This window comes from Ascaphus truei, chromosome 20 (assembly GCF_040206685.1).
Source record: "Ascaphus truei isolate aAscTru1 chromosome 20, aAscTru1.hap1, whole genome shotgun sequence".
Classification (NCBI taxonomy): Eukaryota; Metazoa; Chordata; class Amphibia; order Anura; family Ascaphidae; genus Ascaphus; species Ascaphus truei.
The window spans coordinates 11,214,437-11,237,053 of NC_134502.1; the positions used below are offsets into that span (position 1 = coordinate 11,214,437).

The following is a 22,617-nucleotide window of genomic DNA, read 5'->3' on the forward strand; positions in this document are numbered from 1 at the left end:
ACCTTGCCACTGTTCCAAATCTTTTTTAATTGTTACCCATAATGCTGGGTAGTTATCCTGATATAGAGCGTTGTAGTGTCTTGATATATTTACCCCCAGATATTTAATATATGCAGGACACCACCGGTAATTGAAATTCAGTTTGAGTAGTTTCACTTCCACATCTGGTAGGCTGATATTTAAGGCCTCTGACTTTCCGTTGTTTATTTTGTATCCAGACACTTTACCAAAGTCAGATAGTTCTCTTTGAAGGTTCGGAAGAGAAGTTTGGGGTCTGGTCAGGGTCAGAATGATATCGTCGGCGAATAGGGATATTTTTAAATTTGTTTCACCAATCTCGACACCCTGTATATTTATATTGTTTCGAATTTTGGTTGCAAGTGGTTCGATCGTGAGAGCGAAAAGAAGAGGGGATAGGGGACAACCCTGCCTTGTGCCATTTTTAATTTGAAATCTCTCGCCTGTTCCACCTGGGAGTTTGACCGCGGCGGAAGGGTTCTGGTAGAGAGCCCGGACTCCTTCCAGGAATTTATCTTTGAAACCAAATTTTTCCAAGGCCTTGTCTAGGAATAGCCAGTCTATCCTATCGAATGCCTTCTCTGCATCTAGACTCAGTAGCATTGCCCTTGTTTTGGTCATGTGGACGTGGTCCACTATGTTTATTAATTTGCGCGTGTTGTCCGCTGCTTGTCGCCCTGAGACAAACCCAACCTGGTCTGGATGGATGAGTCTGGGTAATATGGGGTTTAGTCTATTCGCGAGTATCTTACTGTACAGCTTTAAATCGTTATTCAAAAGGGATATGGGCCTATAGCTTCCACACTGGGTCGGATCTTTCCCTTCCTTATGGATTATTGCCAAATTAGCTGAGGACATAGAGTTTGGTATTGGGTTCCCTTCCAAAAAGGAATTGAACAGGTTTAGAAGATGAGGTGTCAGTATAGGTAGGAATTTCTTATAGTAGAGATTTGTATAGCCGTCAGGTCCCGGCGCTTTGGAGGATTTGGACGCTTTTACCGCCGCTGACAATTCTTCCACTGTTATTTTACCGTTTAACCTTTCATTCTCCTCCTCTGTCAGGGAGGGAAGATTACAATCGTCGAGGTAATTTATTATTGATGCTTCTGCAGTTAACTTTGGAATAGCGGAGTCAGACCTCAGATTGTATAGTTTGGTGTAGAATTTGGTAAATTCCTCCGCTATTTTTTTCTCATTATAGATTATCTCACCAGACCTATTTTTGATCGCCGTAATCTGTGATCTTTTTTGTATGCCTCTTAACCTGCTAGCAAGGAGTCTATCAGCTTTGTTCCCTTTGTCGTAATACCTCTGACCCGTCCATTTTAGAGCTTTTTCTACATTTTCCAATTGAATATCCCTTAATTTGGTTCTAGCGGCTGTCAATAATTTGTAAATTCTCCTGGACGGGTTCAGTTTGTGTTGCTGCTCTAGTTGTATAATTTTGTCCGTAAGCTCTTTGATTAGTTTTACTTTGGTTTTCTTCTTATATGATGCTATCGAAATAAGTTGGCCCCTAATGGCCGCTTTATGGGCTTCCCACAGGATAGCTGGGGAGTCCACCGTGCCTAGGTTTAGTCTAAAATAATTCTTAAGGGCTCTTTTGACTTCTCTTTCTGTTTCTTTATTGTTTAAGAGAGAATCGTTTAATTTCCAGTTATATGTGTATGTTTTTATAAATGGGGCCGTGAGAAATAGAGAAATTGGGGCGTGGTCCGACCATGTGATTGGACCTATATCTGTGTTGGATGTTGCCTCTAGAACATTCTTGGTAGCAAGGAAACAGTCAATACGGGAATAGGTCTGGTGAGGTGCCGAGAAAAAAGTATAGTCTCTTTGTCCCTGGTGTTGTGCTCTCCAAACATCTACTAGGGAGAAATCCTTTATAATGTCCCTGAAATTTTTCCCCAATCTTATCGCTTGGGGCGGGTGTGGCCGGCCCAGTGTGGTCGATTTGTCCTCTGCCGGGTTAAGTACCATATTTAAATCTCCTCCTATTAACAGTGAGGACGAGTATTCCGGGTCAGTTTCCTCCAGTACTTTTCTAAGGAAATCCGACTGATTTTCGTTAGGGGCATAGAGGTTGATCAGGGCGATCGCGGACCCCGCCAGAGACCCATACACCACAACGAATCTACCCTCTGGGTCCGTTGTGACTTTTGTTAAATTGAAGGGGGTGCCTTGTCTAATCAAAATGGCTACTCCTCTTTTTTTACTACTAAATGATGAGTAGTAACTCATAGGATACGCGTTTTGGAATGTTTTAGGCGGCTCCTGCGCAGTAAAGTGCGTCTCCTGGAGAAAGACAATATCACCATTGAGCTTTTTTAATTCTTGAAGGGCTAGCCTTCTTTTTCTATTATTCTGTAATCCCTTTACATTAAGAGATACTAATTTAATTGGTCCTTGTTTAGCCATTATCTCCCTTGTCTATCTCACCTTTTTAGGTTCTCCTAAGGATCAGTGGCTAGGTACTCTCGTTTTTTGTGGGCCTTAGTTAACCAGGGTGTGAGGGGGGGGGAGGGAGGGGGCCTGCTGGGATAGTTTCAGCAGGTAACCGAAAGAGAGGAAAGTAGACCTTGTTCTGGTCTTAATAGAACAAAACCGACTTAACGGGTAGTCGGTTTGTCGGGTAAAGAACCCTTAGGGGGTGGGTCCGGTGTCGGTGACCGTCCGGAATGGGCGAGGGAGGGACCCTATAGATCCGTGTATTACCCACTATTCCCCTTTGTTTTCCCCTATGGAGAGAGGGGGGTCATGAGGGTGAGACTTGCCTCCATTTGCTGGGAGAGAGTAGGGGGTGGGCGGGACAGATTTGGGTGGTATGTGGGGAGGGGAAGTTGGTGGTCTTGGGAAGGCCTCCTATATTTAGGTTCTCTTTCCTGTTTAGTATGAGTTATCCTAGATTAGCGGGGTGTTATTTTTATTCCCATTATTTGCCCTTGTGGGCGTAGTCTATTCTCAGCGGGAGTAAGTTGTACTCCTGGGTAGTTCTATGTCTGGGGGGAAAGGGAGGGGGGGAGGGATCACGAGAGGGGGGGCGGGGAGGGGAGGTAGGGGGGGCGGAGGGGGGGGGGGGGGGGGACGGGGGGCGGGGCGGATGGGGAGGACAGGGGGGAGGGGGAGGGAAGGATGTAAAGGGGGGGGGGAGGGAAAGCAGATAATTTATAAGTACTACGAGGGGTACTGATAAATAATTCCTATACATTGAAGTGGCCATGTTTCATACAGATTATACGGCAATATATAATTACATTTATAATTACAATTATCAACGTCTTGTAAAAGTGGGCAACGTTCAGTGGAGGATCAGAGTTTCTTTGGAACCTTTGAGTGTCTTGAGACATACGATAGCCCTGACTAGGAGTGGGGGGAAGGGGGGGGGGATGGGGGAGGGGGAGGGCAGGGGGGAGGGAGGGATGTGGGGGGGAGGGGGAGGGAGGGATGTAAGGGGGGGGAGGGAAAGCTGAAAACTTATAAGTGCTACGAGGGGTACTGATAAATAATTCCTATACATTGAAGTGGCCATGTTTCATACAGATTATACAGCAATATATAATTACCTTTATATTTACATTAATCACCGCCTTGTAAAAGTGGGCAACGTACAGTGAGAGATCAGAGTTTCTTTGGAACCTTTGAGTGTCTTGAGACATACGTTAGCCATAACTAGGGGTGGGGGGGAGGAGAAGGAAAGGGGAGGGGTAGGGGGGGAAAAGGTAGAAGTGGGGTGGGGGGTAAGGGGTGGAAGGGGGAGAGGAGGGGAAGAGGGGGGACGGGGGAGGAGGGACGGGGGGGGAAGGCGTGGGGGAGGGGGAGAAGCGGGCTTAAAGGTGCTAGGTGGGTTACGGAAATGTAAAACTTATACATTTTGGCATTTTTTTTTTTTTTTTTTTTTTTTGTTTTGCTTTATCTGGTTTGTCCAGTCTTATGCCTTTTCATTAGTCAACGCCTCATATAAATGTGCAGTCTGCATTCTTTGGTCAGAATTTCTTTGCGGCCTTTGAATATCTTGGGTTACTCGTTGGAGTTAACAGGGGGGGGTGACAAGTAGGGGGAAGGGAGGGAGGGAGGGGTAAAGATATACGTTCTAGCCCATTTATCTTATATGAACTTACACAACTTTGTACATTCTTTATATATATTGCCTCACACTGGGGCACTCCCCCTTTCCGTGGGGTAACATCACTTTGAGACCTTTAGATGTCTTGGTCTGGTATTGGGGGTATCCGGGGGCGCGGGGGGGAGGGAGGACAGGGGTGGGGAGGGTGAGGGGAGGGTATAGGAGGGGGGGGAGGGCTATAGAGGAAGGGGGGGGTACAGGGGGGGTAAAGGAGAGAAGATAGGGGGGGGGTGGAGGGGAAAGGAGGCAGGGGGGCACAGGGGAAAGGGGGGGGGGGTTATAGGGGGGAAAGGGGGAGGGGGCGGGGGGGACAGGGGGAGGGGGGTATATATGTGTCGGTGGGGGGCACAAAGGGCTAGGGATGAACATTTAGACATATTTGTTTTAAACATAGTAAGCAACCTTATTTATTCCACATTTCTCAAGCCTTATCTACAGGCAGCTCAGGACAGTAGGTACAGTGTTTCTCAATATGCTTACCCCTGTCTTGATGTGCCCGTTGAGAGTGTCAGTGGGTGGGGGAGGGAGAGAATGGTACGGGGGAAGGGAAAGCTGGGGGGGGGAGGGAGAGGATGGGAGGGAGGTGGGAAGAAGGGGGAGAGGGGGTAGGTAAGATGGGGGGTCTAGGGAAGGGGAGGTCTGGAGTGAGGGAGGGGGCATGGTGTCTGGGTAAGTGGCCGCCCGGCAGGGGGGGGGGGTGTAAATCACAAACCTTTTCCCTTTTTTACAACCTCATTTTAAATAACTATTAAAATATAACTACTAACTTGTAACTATGTTAACTCACAGCACTCGTAGCCTATCTAAACATATTATAGACTCTATTCTACAGACCCTTCTGGAGCTGGCCTTTCACCGGAGGCCAGGGGGGGGTTGGGCAAAACTCGGGGGAGAGGCAACAGCCTCAATTCACCCCTGAAACTTTGAGTAGACCCAGTCCGAGTGTCACCATCCCGATCAGGGGGTCGCTCCGTCCAGCGGGTGATCTCCGCCTCCGCGTTGCCGGAGGAAAGCAGAATCTAAGCCTTGTCACGGGGGAATGGTGTAGTCTCGCGAGACTCCACTCTTGCTCCGGTGATGCAGTCAGTCGTTGTCTCCCTTGTCCCGCTTGCATAATCTCCCGGAGCCGGTCTGGGTAAGTATTTTTAGAGGTTCTTCCTTTGGGGGGAGTTGACGAAGGACTGGGAAGGTCTTTGTTCCTGCCGCGGGTGGAGTCCTACCGTGACGGGCTGCTACTGTCTGCTGGTTGTTCCGGGACAGCTGGGATTCTGCGTTTCGGGTAAGTTATCTTGGCTTTGCTTGTCTTTGCTCCGCCAGGCGTTCAGAGGCTCTCATCGGGGGATCTTCAGTCTCCTGCCTCCGAAGGCCGCGTTCTTCCGTGGGCCAGGATGTAGGGGGGGTCAGTCCCAGAGCTCGCGCCATCTGAGGTATGTCTTCCGGGTAGCGGATAATCAGGTACTTCCCTTTATGGGGTATAATCAGTCTGAAGGGGAACCCCCACTTATACTTTATTCCGTTTTCTCTTAATAGCAGGGTCAATGGCCTCAACTCTTTGCGACGGTCGATCGTTTTCTTTGACAGGTCACTGTAGACTTGTATAGGTTCTTCCCTGAATCTGACCGAGTCCTTCTCCCGGCAGGCATTTATTATTTTTTCTTTCGCCGAGTATCTATGCATTCGGATGACCACGTCTCTTCTCCGGTTGGGGTCGTCCGATCGCGGGCCTAGCGCGCGGTGGGCCCTGTCGATTTCGAGGTCTCTTTCCTCAAGGTCCTCGCAGACAGAGGTGAAGAAGTCTCTGAGGTATTCTCTGAGGTGGCCTGGGAGAACCGCTTCCGGCACCCCCCGTATTCTGAGGTTTTGGCGGCGGTCGCGGTTCTCTTGATCCTCGATGTCATCCTGTAGAGCGCGTACCTCCGCTCCCAGCCGGTTGATTTCTATGTCCGCTGCCTCTTGATGTTTGAGGGCCTCCTCCAACTTAGCTTCCAATGTCACGGTTCTTTTCGTTAGGCCTTGAATGTCCTGTTTTAGCTCGTCCACCGCCTCGCGTAGGTTAGACTGCAGGGATCGGTAGAGTTTATTATGTAATTCCTCTAAGAAGGCCTTTGTTATCCCTTCCTCCGTTGGCGGCGTTTCCTGCAGCTGGTCTCGCTCCGTTGCCGGAGACTTTGCTCCACGAGCGCCGGGCGGGGAGGCGCCATCTTGTTTTTTCGAGCTCGAGTCAGAGCTTTGTTTCGCCGGTGGAAAATACTTTGTTACCCCCTGCCCGGGCTGGGTTTTCGACTTGTGGGACATGCCTTAGTGGTTTGGGGTTTGCTTCATATGTTTTGCGGTCGGGAAATTCGGGGTAAATCTATATTTAATTGGTTTGCAGCATTAGGGTCTCAGGAGTTCTCCTCTTACCCTTCCGTCTCGGTCGACGTCATCGACACGCCCCTCACTTATTAGCCTTTTAATGTTTTCTTCGTCCCCTTCTTTTCTGGATGTTAATTAATTGTAGAAAAAAATAGTTGAAGTCCAAAAAGATTTATGTTACACTTCATAACTCTGGAGTTTTGATGCTTACAAAATTAGCCTTTATATAGGTATGTCGTCCTTGCCAAAAAGTTAAAATGATTCCGAGTTGAGTCACTAGGAAGTCATCAAAAAGAGATAAAACTAGCACAAACCACATACATATATCAGCACGCAAATATGATTTCATAATAATGTTTTAGTATTTAAAAATAGCAACACCTGCGTTGGCCGGGAATCGAACCCGGGTCAACTGCTTGGAAGGCAGCTATGCTCACCACTATACCACCAACGCTGTATAAAGATAGCATAAATGGCAGTTATAAAAAAGAATTAAGACTGGAAAATTAGGTGCATGTGTGCATGTTTGCATGTGGAGAGCAAAGACGCCACCAGTGAAATGGCGTCTGTCTAAGTATTAGAAAAAGGAAGTTATGAGTGCATTTATATATTGAGGCAAGATTTTCAGGAAGAGAGCGGAGCCTCTGTAAGCTCCGTACCCCCCATAAATAATCAAGGGCCCCAAGTTTGTGCACCCCTGCCTTAATAAACCATTTTTATAGGAATAATAGTATATAAAAAACAACACATTTCCAAAGCTCTAGTGCTGTATTAAATTATTCTTCTCTCTAAATAATAGAAATCTAATGGGGAATCAGAATCTGATCAAAGTAAAAACACTCGTTCTCTGCCACATGACTTGAAACACTAAATGATCTAATACTCCTCTTTGGTACGGATATAGTGCAGACGTGTGATCACATCCCGTGGCTTTGCTAGGTCACGATTTTTAGGACTAGGAAGCCTGTGAGCTCTGTCCATCATGAGTTTATCTACCAATGTTTCTGGTAGAAGGGACGTGAAAATCCAGGTAAGATATGTGTCTAATTTGGCATTGTCCACTTCTTCTGGCACTCCTCTGATCTGCAGATTGTTGTGTCTTGACCGGTTCTCTGTGTTCTCCAGTTTCTCAAAGATTATTTTAACTTGGGGTTTTAGCTCATGGACTTCCTGGGCCTGGGTTTCTTGAGCATGAGCGTTTGTAGCTACCTTCTCTTCCAAGTCCGCAATATGGTCTCCTATAGACGCTATTTTGTCTTTGAGACTGCGGTGGATGCTGTGTATCTCAGAGTGAAAAGAGCTCTTGATATCCTGAACAAATACCAGCATTTCTTTATGAGTGAGTGGGGTGTCTACTTCCTCCTTGGAGTCTGGTTCTGGGTCTGCGTCTTCACCCGCGACCAACGCTTCTTGATCTTTAGTCCCCATACTGTGTTTTTAAAAGACAAAGGAGGCATCCCGTGGGGTCGTTGCATTTTTTTGTTGTTTGTTGGATGGCATGAGCGTACTGTAATTGGTCAATGAGGTTTTATTAATATTTACAAATATTTATAAAAAACAATAGTTACATAAAAGTGATACAACAATATTCATACAAAATACAAAATATTTACTACCGTACAGTAAATGCAAATGTGAACAAAAAGGAAATACATTTGTATTAAAAAGTAAATGAAGAGTAATGCCCCATGTGAGGATCGAACTCACGACATTCAGATTATGAGACTGACGCGCTACCTACTGCGCTAATGAGGCATATACTATTAGTTATGAAAAAGAAATTAACAAATTTCCAGAATCAATATTACTTTAAAAAAGCTGTTTTTACGCACACTGTAACTATGTCCTATATCTGCACGCAAACATGATTTGCTAAATAATGGTTTAGTATTTAAAAATAATAACACCTGCGTTGGCCAGGAACCCGAACCCAGGTCAACTGCTTGGAAGGCAGCTATGCTCACAATTATACCACCAATTAGCTTTCTTTTCCTCGTTTTGAAATATTTGAGCATTCACTGGTATTTTATTGGTAGTAAAGCAGTAAGAATGATTGCACAATTGAAATTATAATGAAATATCATAAGAAACTATGGCCTCTTAAGCCAGGGATTGTGGGTTCGAGTCCCATCTGGTTTTTTTTCCCCAATAGTAATAGAAATAACATTTTTAAATAAATTAGTTCTGTACTATGAGAACAAACTTGTAGCAAACATTTTTTTTTTAAATGTTTGAAAGACATTTTTAATGTTTCTATTGTACTGTAGGAAGCGTTTCCAAAGAGACAGCCCCCTTCTCCTTCTGATAGGCTCTGGCTCTTGAGCCCCGCCCTCTCCCTAGCAGTTCACCAATTGTATCTACTGTAGTAACTGCTCAGTCAATCACAATGCAGGAATACATTAGTTTTTTTTAAACAGCAGCTTGAACTGCAGCTTTAAACGTAATGGATTAAACCCGACCTTTCTCATTTTGCAGTTGCCAAATCTGGGATCATACACCAATACCCTCTTCTATCTTCGGGAGGAGGGATGATAATATATATATTTCAGGGGTGACTCCATTTTGTCTGCTGTATAACCATTTTTATACTAACACTGCCATTATGCTTAGTCACACGATTTAACTAATATTTTTCCAACTACCCTTTTTCTGTATCTAATGTTGGCTGAGCTTCTGTGTTGAAATAGGAAGTATTGACCAAATAAGGCACAAACGGGAACTTATGTACGGTCTCAGCTATTTAATCTTGAATCATGTGATGTACGGTAGTTTCCAAATAAATGATTTAATGACATGTTATGTCTAACATAAGCACAAAATAAGGGAAATGGAAATTGGCAAATATTCATCTTTGTTTCAAGGCCTATATAACCTGAATGTGAACGCCTAATAAACAGGAGATATTTTTGATCGCACATTGGTGTCAGACTCAATTATTTCTCCTCCGAACGTTCGATTACTTTTCCAGGGCTGTAACAGTGGGGGAAAGCCTCCGGAGGTGTTCGATCCGATGTATTTGGAGATGATCCCGACATATGCTGAGTCGAGGATGAATTATTAAGAAGGGACAATGCGAAAAAAGCAATGGTCGTTAGTTAAGGTTTGCCTTACCGAATGCTTCCACCTATGAACGTCAGGTGAACATTTGTAAAAATCATAGTTCGAAATGAAATATTCATATATTTCTGATAAAGTCGCCAGCTTATCTGTTGCAGCATTAATTGCAGAACATATTAAAAATGCATAACTACAGTCAGGTTTCTTATACGTTTACGGTGTACACATGGTGTCTAGTTCAGTCAGCAATTGTGCAGGGATAAGAATGTAGAAAAAAGCCCACAACATTGTGTTTTAGAGGTTTTTATTATGCAACGCCTAAGTTTGATAACGTCTTCAGCGTCTTTAAGGATCAAGATCGATTCACAATGGACCACTGTGGTTCTGTAGACTTGGCTTTTATTTGTTTTTTAAACACCTGCAAATTGACGCAGTTGCACAGTACTGTACACATTAGTATTCATTCATTTCTGCCACCTGGCAGATACGCGAAGAATTGCACCCAAAGAAATCAGAATCCAGGTAATTCAAGGAAATCAACCGCGGTAAACAAAGGTGTGACTGGTGTGATTGGTGGCAATATTCATACAAAATACCAAATATTTACTACCATAAATGCAAATGTGAACAAAAAATAAATATATTTGACCATCCCATCTGGTGTCGCGCATGCACCACTTATTAGCCTTTTAATGTTTTCTTCGTCCCCTTCTTTTCTGGATGTTAATTAATTGTAGAAAAAAATAGTTGAAGTCCAAAAAGATTTATGTTACACTTCATAACTCTGGAGTTTTGATGCTTACAAAATTAGCCTTTATATAGGTATGTCGTCCTTGCCAAAAAGTTAAAATGATTCCGAGTTGAGTCACTAGGAAGTCATCAAAAAGAGATAAAACTAGCACAAACCACATACATATATCAGCACGCAAATATGATTTCATAATAATGTTTTAGTATTTAAAAATAGCAACACCTGCGTTGGCCGGGAATCGAACCCGGGTCAACTGCTTGGAAGGCAGCTATGCTCACCACTATACCACCAACGCTGTATAAAGATAGCATAAATGGCAGTTATAAAAAAGAATTAAGACTGGAAAATTAGGTGCATGTGTGCATGTTTGCATGTGGAGAGCAAAGACGCCACCAGTGAAATGGCGTCTGTCTAAGTATTAGAAAAAGGAAGTTATGAGTGCATTTATATATTGAGGCAAGATTTTCAGGAAGAGAGCGGAGCCTCTGTAAGCTCCGTACCCCCCATAAATAATCAAGGGCCCCAAGTTTGTGCACCCCTGCCTTAATAAACCATTTTTATAGGAATAATAGTATATAAAAAACAACACATTTCCAAAGCTCTAGTGCTGTATTAAATTATTCTTCTCTCTAAATAAGAGAAATCTAATGGGGAATCAGAATCTGATCAAAGTAAAAACGCTCGTTCTCTGCCACATGACTTGAAACACTAAATGATCTAGTACTCCTCTTTGGTACGGATATAGTGCAGACGTGTGATCACATTCCGTGGCTTTGCTAGGTCAAGATTTTTAGGTCTAGGAAGCCTGTGAGCTCTGTCCATCATGAGTTTATCTACCAATGTTTCTGGTAGAAGGGACGTGAAAATCCAGGTAAGATATGTGTCTAATTTGGCATTGTCCACTTCTTCTGGCACTCCTCTGATCTGCAGATTGTTGTGTCTTGACCGGTTCTCTGTGTTCTCCAGTTTCTCAAAGATTATTTTAACTTGGGGTTTTAGCTCATGGACTTCCTGGGCCTGGGTTTCTTGAGCATGAGCGTTTGTAGCTACCTTCTCTTCCAAGTCCGCAATATGGTCTCCTATAGACGCTATTTTGTCTTTGAGACTGCGGTGGATGCTGTGTATCTCAGAGTGAAAAGAGCTCTTGATATCCTGAACAAATACCAGCATTTCTTTATGAGTGAGTGGGGTGTCTACTTCCTCCTTGGAGTCTGGTTCTGGGTCTGCGTCTTCACCCGCGACCAACGCTTCTTGATCTTTAGTCCCCATACTGTGTTTTTAAAAGACAAAGGAGGCATCCCGTGGGGTCGTTGCATTTTTTTGTTGTTTGTTGGATGGCATGAGCGTACTGTAATTGGTCAATGAGGTTTTATTAATATTTACAAATATTTATAAAAAACAATAGTTACATAAAAGTGATACAACAATATTCATACAAAATACAAAATATTTACTACCGTACAGTAAATGCAAATGTGAACAAAAAGGAAATACATTTGTATTAAAAAGTAAATGAAGAGTAATGCCCCATGTGAGGATCGCACTCACGACATTCAGATTATGAGACTGACGCGCTACCTACTGCGCTAATGAGGCATACACTATTAGTTATGAAAAAGAAATTAACAAATTTCCAGAATCAATATTACTTTAAAAAAGCTGTTTTTACGCACACTGTCACTATGTCCTATATCTGCACGCAAACATGATTTGCTAAATAATGGTTTAGTATTTAAAAATAATAACACCTGCGTTGGCCAGGAACCCGAACCCAGGTCAACTGCTTGGAAGGCAGCTATGCTCACAATTATACCACCAATTAGCTTTCTTTTCCTCGTTTTGAAATATTTGAGCATTCACTGGTATTTTATTGGTAGTAAAGCAGTAAGAATGATTGCACAATTGAAATTATAATGAAATATCATAAGAAACTATGGCCTCTTAAGCCAGGGATTGTGGGTTCGAGTCCCATCTGGTTTTTTTTCCCCAATAGTAATAGAAATAACATTTTTAAATAAATTAGTTCTGTACTATGAGAACAAACTTGTAGCATACATTTTTTTTTTAAATGTTTGAAAGACATTTTTAATGTTTCTATTGTACTGTAGGAAGCGTTTCCAAAGAGACAGCCCCCTTCTCCTTCTGATAGGCTCTGGCTCTTGAGCCCCGCCCTCTCCCTAGCAGTTCACCAATTGTATCTACTGTAGTAACTGCTCAGTCAATCACAATGCAGGAATACATTTGTTTTTTTTAAACAGCAGCTTGAACTGCAGCTTTAAACGTAATGGATTAAACCCGACCTTTCTCATTTTGCAGTTGCCAAATCTGGGATCATACACCAATACCCTCTTCTATCTTCGGGAGGAGGGACAATGCGAAAAAAGCAATGGTCGTTAGTTAAGGTTTGCCTTACCGAATGCTTCCACCCATGAACGTCAGGTGAACATTTGTAAAAATCATAGTTCGAAATGAAATATTCATATATTTCTGATAAAGTCGCCAGCTTATCTGTTGCAGCATTAATTGCAGAACATATTAAAAATGCATAACTACAGTCAGGTTTCTTATACGTTTACGGTGTACACATGGTGTCTAGTTCAGTCAGCAATTGTGCAGGGATAAAAATGTAGAAAAAAGCCCACAACATTGTGTTTTAGAGGTTTTTATTATGCAACGCCTAAGTTTGATAACGTCTTCAGCGTCTTTAAGGATCAAGATCGATTCACAATGGACCACTGTGGTTCTGTAGACTTGGCTTTTATTTGTTTTTTAAACACCTGCAAATTGACGCAGTTGCACAGTACTGTACACATTAGTATTCATTCATTTCTGCCACTTGGCAGATACGCGAAGAATTGCACCCAAAGAAATCAGAATCCAGGTAATTCAAGGAAATCAACCGCGGTAAACAAAGGTGTGACTGGTGTGATTGGTGGCAATATTCATACAAAATACCAAATATTTACTACCATAAATGCAAATGTGAACAAAAAATAAATATATTTGACCATCCCATCTGGTGTCGCGCATGCACCACTTATTAGCCTTTTAATGTTTTCTTCGTCCACTTCTTTTCTGGATGTTAATTAATTGTACAAAAAAATAGTTGAAGTCCAAAAAGATTTATGTTACACTTCATAACTCTGGAGTTTTGATGCTTACAAAATTAGCCTTTATATATTTATGTCGTCCTTGCCAAAAAGTTAAAATGATTCCGAGTTGAGTCACTAGGAAGTCATCAAAAAGAGATAAAACTAGCACAAACCACATACATATATCAGCACGCAAATATGATTTCATAATAATGTTTTAGTATTTAAAAATAGCAACACCTGCGTTGGCCGGGAATCGAACCCGGGTCAACTGCTTGGAAGGCAGCTATGCTCACCACTATACCACCAACGCTGTATAAAGATAGCATAAATGGCAGTTATAAAAAAGAATTAAGACTGGAAAATTAGGTGCATGTGTGCATGTTTGCATGTGGAGAGCAAAGACGCCACCAGTGAAATGGCGTCTGTCTAAGTATTAGAAAAAGGAAGTTATGAGTGCATTTATATATTGAGGCAAAATTTTCAGGAAGAGAGCGGAGCCTCTGTAAGCTCCGTACCCCCCATAAATAATCAAGGGCCCCAAGTTTGTGCACCCCTGCCTTAATAAACCATTTTTATAGGAATAATAGTATATAAAAAACAACACATTTCCAAAGCTCTAGTGCTGTATTAAATTATTCTTCTCTCTAAATAAGAGAAATCTAATGGGGAATCAGAATCTGATCAAAGAAAAAACGCTCGTTCTCTGCCACATGACTTGAAACACTAAATGATCTAGTACTCCTCTTTGGTACGGATATAGTGCAGACGTGTGATCACATTCCGTGGCTTTGCTAGGTCAAGATTTTTAGGTCTAGGAAGCCTGTGAGCTCTGTCCATCATGAGTTTATCTACCAATGTTTCTGGTAGAAGGGACGTGAAAATCCAGGTAAGATATGTGTCTAATTTGGCATTGTCCACTTCTTCTGGCACTCCTCTGATCTGCAGATTGTTGTGTCTTGACCGGTTCTCAGTGTTCTCCAGTTTCTCAAAGATTATTTTAACTTGGGGTTTTAGCTCATGGACTTCCTGGGCCTGGGTTTCTTGAGCATGAGCGTTTGTAGCTACCTTCTCTTCCAAGTCCGCAATATGGTCTCCTATAGACGCTATTTTGTCTTTGAGACTGCGGTGGATGCTGTGTATCTCAGAGTGAAAAGAGCTCTTGATATCCTGAACAAATACCAGCATTTCTTTATGAGTGAGTGGGGTGTCTACTTCCTCCTTGGAGTCTGGTTCTGGGTCTGCGTCTTCACCCGCGACCAACGCTTCTTGATCTTTAGTCCCCATACTGTGTTTTTAAAAGACAAAGGAGGCATCCCGTGGGGTCGTTGCATTTTTTTGTTGTTTGTTGGATGGCATGAGCGTACTGTAATTGGTCAATGAGGTTTTATTAATATTTACAAATATTTATAAAAAACAATAGTTACATAAAAGTGATACAACAATATTCATACAAAATACAAAATATTTACTACCGTACAGTAAATGCAAATGTGAACAAAAAGGAAATACATTTGTATTAAAAAGTAAATGAAGAGTAATGCCCCATGTGAGGATCGAACTCACGACCTTCAGATTATGAGACTGACGCGCTACCTACTGCGCTAATGAGGCATATACTATTAGTTATGAAAAAGAAATTAACAAATTTCCAGAATCAATATTACTTTAAAAAAGCTGTTTTTACGCACACTGTCACTATGTCCTATATCTGCACGCAAACATGATTTGCTAAATAATGGTTTAGTATTTAAAAATAATAACACCTGCGTTGGCCAGGAACCCGAACCCAGGTCAACTGCTTGGAAGGCAGCTATGCTCACAATTATACCACCAGTTACCTTTCTTTTCCTCGTTTTGAAATATTTGAGCATTCACTGGTATTTTATTGGTAGTAAAGCAGTAAGAATGATTGCACAATTGAAATTATAATGAAATATCATAAGAAACTATGGCCTCTTAAGCCAGGGATTGTGGGTTCGAGTCCCATCTGGTTTTTTTTCCCCAATAGTAATAGAAATAACATTTTTAAATAAATTAGTTCTGTACTATGAGAACAAACTTGTAGCATACATTTTTTTTAAAAATGTTTGAAAGACATTTTTAATGTTTCTATTGTACTGTAGGAAGCGTTTCCAAAGAGACAGCCCCCTTCTCCTTCTGATAGGCTCTGGCTCTTGAGCCCCGCCCTCTCCCTAGCAGTTCACCAATTGTATCTACTGTAGTAACTGCTCAGTCAATCACAATGCAGGAATACATTTGTTTTTTTTAAACAGCAGCTTGAACTGCAGCTTTAAACGTAATGGATTAAACCCGACCTTTCTCATTTTGCAGTTGCCAAATCTGGGATCATACACCAATACCCTCTTCTATCTTCGGGAGGAGGGACAATGCGAAAAAAGCAATGGTCGTTAGTTAAGGTTTGCCTTACCGAATGCTTCCACCCATGAACGTCAGGTGAACATTTGTAAAAATCATAGTTCGAAATGAAATATTCATATATTTCTGATAAAGTCGCCAGCTTATCTGTTGCAGCATTAATTGCAGAACATATTAAAAATGCATAACTACAGTCAGGTTTCTTATACGTTTACGGTGTACACATGGTGTCTAGTTCAGTCAGCAATTGTGCAGGGATAAAAATGTAGAAAAAAGCCCACAACATTGTGTTTTAGAGGTTTTTATTATGCAACGCCTAAGTTTGATAACGTCTTCAGCGTCTTTAAGGATCAAGATCGATTCACAATGGACCACTGTGGTTCTGTAGACTTGGCTTTTATTTGTTTTTTAAACACCTGCAAATTGACGCAGTTGCACAGTACTGTACACATTAGTATTCATTCATTTCTGCCACCTGGCAGATACGCGAAGAATTGCACCCAAAGAAATCAGAATCCAGGTAATTCAAGGAAATCAACCGCGGTAAACAAAGGTGTGACTGGTGTGATTGGTGGCAATATTCATACAAAATACCAAATATTTACTACCATAAATGCAAATGTGAACAAAAAATAAATATATTTGACCATCCCATCTGGTGTCGCGCATGCACCACTTATTAGCCTTTTAATGTTTTCTTCGTCCACTTCTTTTCTGGATGTTAATTAATTGTACAAAAAAATAGTTGAAGTCCAAAAAGATTTATGTTACACTTCATAACTCTGGAGTTTTGATGCTTACAAAATTAGCCTTTATATATTTATGTCGTCCTTGCCAAAAAGTTAAAATGATTCCGAGTTGAGTCACTAGGAAGTCATCAAAAAGAGATAAAACTAGCACAAACCACATACATATATCAGCACGCAAATATGATTTCATAATAATGTTTTAGTATTTAAAAATAGCAACACCTGCGTTGGCCGGGAATCGAACCCGGGTCAACTGCTTGGAAGGCAGCTATGCTCACCACTATACCACCAACGCTGTATAAAGATAGCATAAATGGCAGTTATAAAAAAGAATTAAGACTGGAAAAATTAGGTGCATGTGTGCATGTTTGCATGTGGAGAGCAAAGACGCCACCAGTGAAATGGCGTCTGTCTAAGTATTAGAAAAAGGAAGTTATGAGTGCATTTATATATTGAGGCAAGATTTTCAGGAAGAGAGCGGAGCCTCTGTAAGCTCCGTACCCCCCATAAATAATCAAGGGCCCCAAGTTTGTGCACCCCTGCCTTAATAAACCATTTTTATAGGAATAATAGTATATAAAAAACAACACATTTCCAAAGCTCTAGTGCTGTATTAAATTATTCTTCTCTCTAAATAATAGAAATCTAATGGGGAATCAGAATCTGATCAAAGTAAAAACACTCGTTCTCTGCCACATGACTTGAAACACTAAATGATCTAATACTCCTCTTTGGTACGGATATAGTGCAGACGTGTGATCACATCCCGTGGCTTTGCTAGGTCACGATTTTTAGGACTAGGAAGCCTGTGAGCTCTGTCCATCATGAGTTTATCTACCAATGTTTCTGGTAGAAGGGACGTGAAAATCCAGGTAAGATATGTGTCTAATTTGGCATTGTCCACTTCTTCCGGCACTCCTCTGATCTGCAGATTGTTGTGTCTTGACCGGTTCTCTGTGTTCTCCAGTTTCTCAAAGATTATTTTAACTTGGGGTTTTAGCTCATGGACTTCCTGGGCCTGGGTTTTTTGAGCATGAGCGTTTGTAGCTACCTTCTCTTCCAAGTCCGCAATATGGTCTCCTATAGACGCTATTTTGTCTTTGTGACTGCGGTGGATGCTGTGTATCTCAGAGTGAAAAGAGCTCTTGATATCCTGAACAAATACCAGCATTTCTTTATGAGTGAGTGGGGTGTCTACTTCCTCATTGGAGTCTGGTTCTGGGTCTGCGTCTTCACCCGCGACCAACGATTCTTGATCATACTGTGTTTTTAAAAGACAAAGGAGGCATCCCGTGGGGTCGTCGCATTTTTTTGTTGTTTGTTGGATGGCATGAGCGTACTGTAATTGGTCAATGAGTTTTTATTAATATTTACAAATATTTATAAAAAACAATAGTTACATAAAAGTGATACAACAATATTCATACAAAATACAAAATATTTACTACCGTACAGTAAATGCAAATGTGAACAAAAAGGAAATACATTTGTATTAAAAAGTAAATGAAAAGTAATGCCCCATGTGAGGATCGAACTCACGACCTTCAGATTATGAGACTGACGCGCTACCTACTGCGCTAACGAGGCATATACTTTTAGCTATGAAAAAGAAATTAACAAATTTCTAGAATCAATATTACTTTAAAAAAGCTGTTTTTACGCACACTGTAACTATGTCCTATATCTGCACGCAAACATGATTTGCTAAATAATGGTTTAGTATTTAAAAATAATAACACCTGCGTTGGCCAGGAACCCGAACCCAGGTCAACTGCTTGGAAGGCAGCTATGCTCACAATTATACCACCAATTACCTTTCTTTTCCTCGTTTTGAAATATTTGAGCATTCACTGGTATTTTATTGGTAGTAAAGCAGTAAGAATGATTGCACAATTGAAATTATAATGAAATATCATAAGAAACTATGGCCTCTTAAGCCAGGGATTGTGGGTTCGAGTCCCATCTGGTTTTTTTTCCCCAATAGTAATAGAAATAACATTTTTAAATAAATTAGTTCTGTACTATGAGAACAAACTTGTAGCATACATTTTTTTTTTAAATGTTTGAAAGACATTTTTAATGTTTCTATTGTACTGTAGGAAGCGTTTCCAAAGAGACAGCCCCCTTCTCCTTCTGATAGGCTCTGGCTCTTGAGCCCCGCCCTCTCCCTAGCAGTTCACCAATTGTATCTACTGTAGTAACTGCTCAGTCAATCACAATGCAGGAATACATTTGTTTTTTTTAAACAGCAGCTTGAACTGCAGCTTTAAACGTAATGGATTAAACCCGACCTTTCTCATTTTGCAGTTGCCAAATCTGGGATCATACACCAATACCCTCTTCTATCTTCGGGAGGAGGGACAATGCGAAAAAAGCAATGGTCGTTAGTTAAGGTTTGCCTTACCGAATGCTTCCACCCATGAACGTCAGGTGAACATTTGTAAAAATCATAGTTCGAAATGAAATATTCATATATTTCTGATAAAGTCGCCAGCTTATCTGTTGCAGCATTAATTGCAGAACATATTAAAAATGCATAACTACAGTCAGGTTTCTTATACGTTTACGGTGTACACATGGTGTCTAGTTCAGTCAGCAATTGTGCAGGGATAAGAATGTAGAAAAAAGCCCACAACATTGTGTTTTAGAGGTTTTTATTATGCAACGCCTAAGTTTGATAACGTCTTCAGCGTCTTTAAGGATCAAGATCGATTCACAATGGACCACTGTGGTTCTGTAGACTTGGCTTTTATTTGTTTTTTAAACACCTGCAAATTGACGCAGTTGCACAGTACTGTACACATTAGTATTCATTCATTTCTGCCACCTGGCAGATACGCGAAGAATTGCACCCAAAGAAATCAGAATCCAGGTAATTCAAGGAAATCAACCGCGGTAAACAAAGGTGTGACTGGTGTGATTGGTGGCAATATTCATTCAAAATACCAAATATTTACTACCATAAATGCAAATGTGAACAAAAAATAAATATATTTGACCATCCCATCTGGTGTCGCGCATGCACCACTTATTAGCCTTTTAATGTTTTCTTCGTCCACTTCTTTTCTGGATGTTAATTAATTGTACAAAAAAATAGTTGAAGTCCAAAAAGATTTATGTTACACTTCATAACTCTGGAGTTTTGATGCTTACAAAATTAGCCTTTATATAGGTATGTCGTCCTTGCCAAAAAGTTCAAATGATTCTGAGTTGAGTCACTAGGAAGTCATCAAAAAGAGATAAAACTAGCACAAACCACATACATATATCAGCACGCAAATATGATTTCATAATAATGTTTTAGTATTTAAAAATAGCAACACCTGCGTTGGCCGGGAATCGAACCCGGGTCAACTGCTTGGAAGGCAGCTATGCTCACCACTATACCACCAACGCTGTATAAAGATAGCATAAATGGCAGTTATAAAAAAGAATTAAGACTGGAAAAATTAGGTGCATGTGTGCATGTTTGCATGTGGAGAGCAAAGACGCCACCAGTGAAATGGCGTCTGTCTAAGTATTAGAAAAAGGAAGTTATGAGTGCATTTATATATTGAGGCAAGATTTTCAGGAAGAGAGCGGAGCCTCTGTAAGCTCCGTACCCCCCATAAATAATCAAGGGCCGCAAGTTTGTGCACCCCTGCCTTAATAAACCATTTTAATAGGAATAATAGTATATAAAAAACAACACATTTCCAAAGCTCTAGTGCTGTATTAAATTATTCTTCTCTCTAAATAATAGAAATCTAATGGGGAATCAGAATCTGATCAAAGTAAAAACACTCGTTCTCTGCCACATGACTTGAAACACTAAATGATCTAATACTCCTCTTTGGTACGGATATAGTGCAGACGTGTGATCACATCCCGTGGCTTTGCTAGGTCATGATTTTTAGGACTAGGAAGCCTGTGAGCTCTGTCCATCATGAGTTTATCTACCAATGTTTCTGGTAGAACGGACGTGAAAATCCAGGTAAGATATGTGTCTAATTTGGCATTGTCCACTTCTTCCGGCACTCCTCTGATCTGCAGATTGTTGTGTCTTGACCGGTTCTCTGTGTTCTCCAGTTTCTCAAAGATTATTTTAACTTGGGGTTTTGGCTCATGGACTTCCTGGGCCTGGGTTTTTTGAGCATGAGCGTTTGTAGCTACCTTCTCTTCCAAGTCCGCAATATGGTCTCCTATAGACGCTATTTTGTCTTTGTGACTGCGGTGGATGCTGTGTATCTCAGAGTGAAAAGAGCTCTTGATATCCTGAACAAATACCAGCATTTCTTTATGAGTGAGTGGGGTGTCTACTTCCTCATTGAAGTCTGGTTCTGGGTCTGCGTCTTCACCCGCGACCAACGCTTCTTGATCATACTGTGTTTTTAAAAGACAAAGGAGGCATCCCGTGGGGTCGTCGCATTTTTTTGTTGTTTGTTGGATGGCATGAGCGTACTGTAATTGGTCAATGAGTTTTTATTAATATTTACAAATATTTATAAAAAACAATAGTTACATAAAAGTGATACAACAATATTCATACAAAATACAAAATATTTACTACCGTACAGTAAATGCAAATGTGAACAAAAAGGAAATACATTTGTATTAAAAAGTAAATGAAAAGTAATGCCCCATGTGAGGATCGAACTCACGACATTCAGATTATGAGACTGACGCGCTACCTACTGCGCTAACGAGGCATATACTTTTAGCTATGAAAAAGAAATTAACAAATTTCCAGAATCAATATTACTTTAAAAAAGCTGTTTTTACGCACACTGTAACTATGTCCTATATCTGCACGCAAACATGATTTGCTAAATAATGGTTTAGTATTTAAAAATAATAACACCTGCGTTGGCCAGGAACCCGAACCCAGGTCAACTGCTTGGAAGGCAGCTATGCTCACAATTATACCACCAATTAGCTTTCTTTTCCTCGTTTTGAAATATTTGAGCATTCACTGGTATTTTATTGGTAGTAAAGCAGTAAGAATGATTGCACAATTGAAATTATAATGAAATATCATAAGAAACTATGGCCTCTTAAGCCAGGGATTGTGGGTTCGAGTCCCATCTGGTTTTTTTCCCCCAATAGTAATAGAAATAACATTTTTAAATAAATTAGTTCTGTACTATGAGAACAAACTTGTAGCATACATTTTTTTTTAAATGTTTGAAAGACATTTTTAATGTTTCTATTGTACTGTAGGAAGCGTTTCCAAAGAGACAGCCCCCTTCTCCTTCTGATAGGCTCTGGCTCTTGAGCCCCGCCCTCTCCCTAGCAGTTCACCAATTGTATCTACTGTAGTAACTGCTCAGTCAATCACAATGCAGGAATACATTTGTTTTTTTTAAACAGCAGCTTGAACTGCAGCTTTAAACGTAATGGATTAAACCCGACCTTTCTCATTTTGCAGTTGCCAAATCTGGGATCATACACCAATACCCTCTTCTATCTTCGGGAGGAGGGACAATGCGAAAAAAGCAATGGTCGTTAGTTAAGGTTTGCCTTACCGAATGCTTCCACCCATGAACGTCAGGTGAACATTTGTAAAAATCATAGTTCGAAATGAAATATTCATATATTTCTGATAAAGTCGCCAGCTTATCTGTTGCAGCATTAATTGCAGAACATATTAAAAATGCATAACTACAGTCAGGTTTCTTATACGTTTACGGTGTACACATGGTGTCTAGTTCAGTCAGCAATTGTGCAGGGATAAGAATGTAGAAAAAAGCCCACAACATTGTGTTTTAGAGGTTTTTATTATGCAACGCCTAAGTTTGATAACGTCTTCAGCGTCTTTAAGGATCAAGATCGATTCACAATGGACCACTGTGGTTCTGTAGACTTGGCTTTTATTTGTTTTTTAAACACCTGCAAATTGACGCAGTTGCACAGTACTGTACACATTAGTATTCATTCATTTCTGCCACCTGGCAGATACGCGAAGAATTGCACCCAAAGAAATCAGAATCCAGGTAATTCAAGGAAATCAACCGCGGTAAACAAAGGTGTGACTGGTGTGATTGGTGGCAATATTCATTCAAAATACCAAATATTTACTACCATAAATGCAAATGTGAACAAAAAATAAATATA

General features: G+C 41.0%; 10 non-coding genes across 10 annotated transcripts; all 10 read right to left on the reverse strand.

Annotated features, from left to right (window-relative positions):
* Positions 1–6,878: 6,878 nt before the first annotated feature.
* TRNAG-UCC (transfer RNA glycine (anticodon UCC)) lies at positions 6,879–6,950 on the reverse strand. Its single transcript has one exon. It is a non-coding gene; the product is annotated as a tRNA-Gly (tRNA).
* Positions 6,951–8,178: 1,228 nt separating this feature from the next.
* Positions 8,179–8,251, reverse strand: TRNAM-CAU (transfer RNA methionine (anticodon CAU)). Its single transcript has one exon. It is a non-coding gene; the product is annotated as a tRNA-Met (tRNA).
* Positions 8,252–10,527: 2,276 nt separating this feature from the next.
* On the reverse strand, positions 10,528–10,599 carry TRNAG-UCC (transfer RNA glycine (anticodon UCC)). The gene has a single exon. It is a non-coding gene; the product is annotated as a tRNA-Gly (tRNA).
* A 1,228-nt stretch (positions 10,600–11,827) lies between these two features.
* Positions 11,828–11,900, reverse strand: TRNAM-CAU (transfer RNA methionine (anticodon CAU)). The gene has a single exon. It is a non-coding gene; the product is annotated as a tRNA-Met (tRNA).
* A 1,737-nt stretch (positions 11,901–13,637) lies between these two features.
* On the reverse strand, positions 13,638–13,709 carry TRNAG-UCC (transfer RNA glycine (anticodon UCC)). The gene has a single exon. It is a non-coding gene; the product is annotated as a tRNA-Gly (tRNA).
* Positions 13,710–14,937: 1,228 nt separating this feature from the next.
* On the reverse strand, positions 14,938–15,010 carry TRNAM-CAU (transfer RNA methionine (anticodon CAU)). Its single transcript has one exon. It is a non-coding gene; the product is annotated as a tRNA-Met (tRNA).
* A 1,737-nt stretch (positions 15,011–16,747) lies between these two features.
* TRNAG-UCC (transfer RNA glycine (anticodon UCC)) lies at positions 16,748–16,819 on the reverse strand. The gene has a single exon. It is a non-coding gene; the product is annotated as a tRNA-Gly (tRNA).
* A 1,219-nt stretch (positions 16,820–18,038) lies between these two features.
* Positions 18,039–18,111, reverse strand: TRNAM-CAU (transfer RNA methionine (anticodon CAU)). Its single transcript has one exon. It is a non-coding gene; the product is annotated as a tRNA-Met (tRNA).
* Positions 18,112–19,848: 1,737 nt separating this feature from the next.
* On the reverse strand, positions 19,849–19,920 carry TRNAG-UCC (transfer RNA glycine (anticodon UCC)). Its single transcript has one exon. It is a non-coding gene; the product is annotated as a tRNA-Gly (tRNA).
* Positions 19,921–21,139: 1,219 nt separating this feature from the next.
* Positions 21,140–21,212, reverse strand: TRNAM-CAU (transfer RNA methionine (anticodon CAU)). The gene has a single exon. It is a non-coding gene; the product is annotated as a tRNA-Met (tRNA).
* Positions 21,213–22,617: the final 1,405 nt, after the last annotated feature.